The sequence below is a fragment of the Zingiber officinale genome, chromosome 2A (genome assembly GCF_018446385.1).
Source record: "Zingiber officinale cultivar Zhangliang chromosome 2A, Zo_v1.1, whole genome shotgun sequence".
NCBI lineage: Eukaryota > Viridiplantae > Streptophyta > Magnoliopsida > Zingiberales > Zingiberaceae > Zingiber > Zingiber officinale.
The window spans coordinates 116,055,519-116,060,204 of record NC_055988.1 but is presented as its reverse complement, the minus strand read 5'-3'; the positions used below and the strand labels follow the sequence as shown (position 1 = coordinate 116,060,204).

Genomic DNA, 4,686 nt, shown 5'->3' with positions numbered 1-4,686 from the left:
TGACATTTCATCTCCTTTACCTCGATAGAGTCCCCATGGCCAAGTCTAATATGTTTATCTTATTTCTAACAAAGTCATATTTCCATTAACAGTGGAAGAGTTCCCTGATCCTCGGCACCAATAGTCTAGTCAGTCAGATTCCCACATTTTTCTATTAGATTTAAGGGGATGTTTGTGATGCAAAGGTAAATAAGGGTTCGCGTGGCGGATCCTTAACTTGGTTAACATAGATTCCACAGGACGTGTCAACTACCGAGTTGACTTGATCAGCCGAGTCATTGACCTCTCCTGAGGAGTCTTCCCAACAAAGGTCGACTCCCTCGAGGAGTCTTCCCGACATGGTCGACTCCCCCGAGTAGTCTTCCTAACGAATGTTGGTTCCTTCAACTCAATCATTCATCTCAATTATCTCGACCTCGCCAATCCGACATCTCATGTGTACCCGATTAGGCTCTGTCGATCTGATGCCTCCTGCTCAACCGTCTCGATCTCGCCGAATAGACACCTCCGGCTCACTCGGCTCAACCCCGTCGATCCGACGCCTCATGCACACTCAGCTTGGTCCCACTGATTGGACTCCTCCGACTCACCCGGCTTGGCTAAGCCAATCTGACACATGTTCAACTCTCGACTTCGCCGACCTGACACCCCGTAACACAATAGGTCGAATCCTATAGTCCAACTAGCCTAGCCTACTCAATAACAGGTGGGACACCATGCGGGTTGGCATAGCACGTGAGATATCACATGGACGGGTGTAACACATGGAACAACATAGTGCACATGGTGTGTGATAACATGACACAGCATGATCCTCTACACTACATAACATGAGTGACATGACTGTAAATACAAGAATGTGACACTTTTCCTATTAGAGTATGACATCCTATCAATAAAATACCTAGAGGAGAGAACCTAAACGAGAGAGGTATCATGTCTTCATTCTGCAGCAGTGATATAAAAGAAGTTTGCTCCTATGATTTGTAGGCAAAAGGTACACATGCACGCGTACACATATGCACAAACCATCATCTTCTCACTTACTATTCTTTTTCTCTTCCTTGTGTCAGAAACTTGACTTGAGCGTCGGAATGATTAGTCAGAACACCTTCTAACCTCCATTTTAACTCTCTCTCTCTCTCTCTCTCTCTCAAGCTTCGCAAGCATTATTGGCCGTCTAACATTTCCTTGGTGTTCGGTAACTTTATCAACATAGGTCGACGATATCAAACAGGAACAAACACTGGCAAATAGCTTAATAAATAAATTAACATGATAATGGATTAATACTTGTTGTTAGGGACAAGCTAATTTGAGCTTTGAGGAGAATGGAAAGTAAGCCACACATCAACCACAACGGTTGATACTACGTTGTGTTCTTTTTAAATTGACATAGTATTTGCCTATTGGAAGATTCTGTTACATATAAATATCTTTATTTGTTGTTGGTTCTGCATGAACAATATAAGTCTCTATATCATTGAACATTTTGGAGTAAAATAATGTACAAATAATAACATAAAATTAAAAAAATATATATACTAGATATTATGGAGGTTTAATGGTGTTTGAACATAGAATTCACGTACGTCCATGGATATTTTTAGTTGACCATCTATTTTGCCTGGTGGTTAAATCATTATTTAGGGATATGTTTAGCGTAATTTTTATATTTCAAAAAGTTGAAGCTTAAATGGTATTATTTGAAACAATGACTCTCAGCGAGCAGCAGAAAGAACTTGCCCTTACATTATCTGCATAAAAATTATAGTATCCATCAAATCAAGGCTTGGGTACCTAGTATTATATATTTATCTGCTCTATGCCACTTATCAATTTATCGGTTCCAACATCTCTTGTAAACAAGCCCAGACAAAAAGCATCTTTAAATAGAAAGTAGCTTTACCCTTAATATTTAATTAAAAGATTACTCAACCAATATCATATTATAATAGTTACGTAAAATAATAGGATTTTAAAAATCACAAGTAAACAAAACATGGTAAATAAAATTTTAGTATTTAATTTACAGGAGTTCTTTTAGAAGAAGCCCCTTCAAAAATTAGCGTATGCTGCTTAAAGTGGCTAGCACACGGTATTCTTTAGTAAAAGGCGAAAGAATAATTCGCTTTGTGCTCACCACGCAGCTGCGTGATTTGAAAAGGCAGCATCTCGCACTTATTTATAACGTTTCTCGCAGGAAGCAATGTCAACAACGAGCGATGTGGGACTAAAGACTAGCTAAACATTCAGCACTCCTTCTCGTGCTCTTCGCTTGCTCCGATGACGAGAGGGAAGAAGCGATGGATATCATGAAGCGGCTCTTGGAATCGCACTGTTGGGAAAACTGTGGGATCTTGCCGAAGAGTGTATAGACAATGGGAAGATGAGCAGTATAATTCGTAGCGTCAAGGGAGCACAAACTCTCTTTGATTGTACTGGTTTACCGAGCATTATAGACTGGTGGTCTTTTGCACCCTTTATGTGTGCTCTGCCGTCAGTTTGCTGTCGAACAGTCTATGCTTGCAAATAGCTTGATAAATATAATATGATAATGGATTAATGCTTGTTGTTAGGAACAAGCTAGTTTGACTTAGGAAGAGAATGAGAAGTATACCACTACTCGTTCAACTTGAAAGGTTATGCTTTATGTGTTCCAAATCGCTCGACCCTGGAATAGACAGAAAGTGCAAGAGGACAAAGGAGATAGGGGATATCATCATCATCGAGACATCTGCCGCCGACAAGCAGCAGAGTTGGGGGCCGAGCCGTACACAAGATCATACGGTGGAAGCTTCCACCGTCACATCCGGGATATGCTCGGATGATTGCGGAATGACGTCAGAGGTACTTTTCTGACATGAGCTCGTTAAGATATGTTTGGGGAAGCGTACACGCATCGAGAAGCGTGCCCGCGTCTCCCCGGGGTCCTATATAAGGACCCCCAGACGTCGACGAAGGTATGCGCAAATCTTCACTGTAGCCACAGTTACGCTGCCTCTCTCACTTCTCGTTGCCTGATTTGAGCGTTGGAGGGCCGTCGCCGAGAAACCCCTCCCGACTCGACTTCTTTGCAGGTTCGCCGGAGATCTACACCACCAGTCGGAGACAGCGGAGCGTGCCACGTCCCCAGCGTCCGTCGACTCAGCGCTCGGACAGGATCATTTCCTTTTATAGATTTTCTACAAAGGATTAAAAGAGAGATTAGATATCTTTCCTTATTTGTAGTTATCTATAATGTGAAAGAAAGATTTTAATTTTTTGAAAAAACTTTTATTTTTTGTAACCATGATATAAAAGGAGTTTTATTTTTAAATCTTATCTTTTATAGATAAAAGGATTTAAAAGAGAGAGATTTTAATTTATAAAACATTCCTTTTATAGCCAACCGCAAAAGAGATTTATAAAAGAGAGATTTTAATTTTTATTTAAAATCTTTCCTAGTATGATTAAACAAGGTGTGGCCAGCCATAGAGAGGAATAAAAGGAAGTTTTATTTTTGTTATAAAGCTTTCCTTTTTTGGATTCACCAAGGAATATAAAAGAGGGGGAGAGGGTGCCTTCATGAGACACACAACTTATTCTATTGTTCCTTTCCTCCATCCTTGGTGGTCGGCCCTACCTCTTCTCTTTCTCTTCTTCATTGTGGCCGGCGGCATCATCTCTTGTGGAGCTCTTGGTGGCTGGTAGCTTGGAGGTGAAGAAGTAGAGAAAGGAGACATTGTTTTCTAGCATCCCTTGTAGCATTATGGTGGTGGCCGAAACTTGGAAGCAAGGAAGGCTTTGGTGGTTTTCTTCTTGGTAGATCGTCACCCACACGACGTCTAAGAAAAGAAGAGGAATACAATAGAAGATCAAGATGTTGTTGCTTACAAAGAAAGGTATAACTAGTAGTTTTATTTCACATCATACTAGTTTTCTTTGTATGGATTTTGAAATACCAAACACAAGAGGCTAACGATTCTAGGTTTCGAATTAATGATTCGAGTTTGCGTTTCTTTTATTTTTCAATTTTGTGATCCGATTGTTCTTAATGGTTAAATCTAGGGTTACTATAAGGAGATTAAATATTGAATTTCGTTGAAAGGCTTTGTCTAGGAAGTGGTGGATGATCACATACCCAAGAAGGCCTAGTGCCTCACCATGTTTAACCTGGAAGTCGATCTCTGAAATAAATATTTAATCGAATTTGTAACATGGGTGGATTTGGATTAATAATGTTAAGCATCGTTTGCAATCCAAGTCTAAACCTCTAAGAATAGATAAGTTGAATTTGAAATCAATAATGTTAAGTTCTGTTTGCGATTCCAAATTTAATTTTTAAAGAACACAATAGGTTGTTAGGAATGGTTCAGGACTTGTACAAAATTTTTGTACAGGGGAACCAGTACGATATTCCAAGTAGCAATCAATAAATATGAGATCCGATGAGCTGGTATGAGACCAATGAAGATCACTCGACCCCGAACGGGGGAGATAAGTGTTAGAATGTATACTAAAAGTCTAGATTTTTGTATAAACATTTATTTTGAAATGAGAATCACATTGGTCAAATGTCTGTATTTAGTTAAATGCAGTTGTCCATTTAATTTATATTGTAGATAACATTGTGTGTGGTGTCACACAGAAGATCATGTTATCAGTTGCTTATAAATTATAAATATAAGCTCACAACCAAGATGG

General features: G+C 39.5%; 1 non-coding gene across 1 annotated transcript; it reads right to left on the bottom strand.

Annotated features, from left to right (window-relative positions):
* Positions 1-2,036: 2,036 nt before the first annotated feature.
* LOC122044542 lies at positions 2,037-2,152 on the bottom strand. Its single transcript, XR_006129581.1, has one exon. It is a non-coding gene; the product is annotated as a U5 spliceosomal RNA (small nuclear RNA).
* Between the last annotated feature and the right edge of the window lie 2,534 nt (positions 2,153-4,686).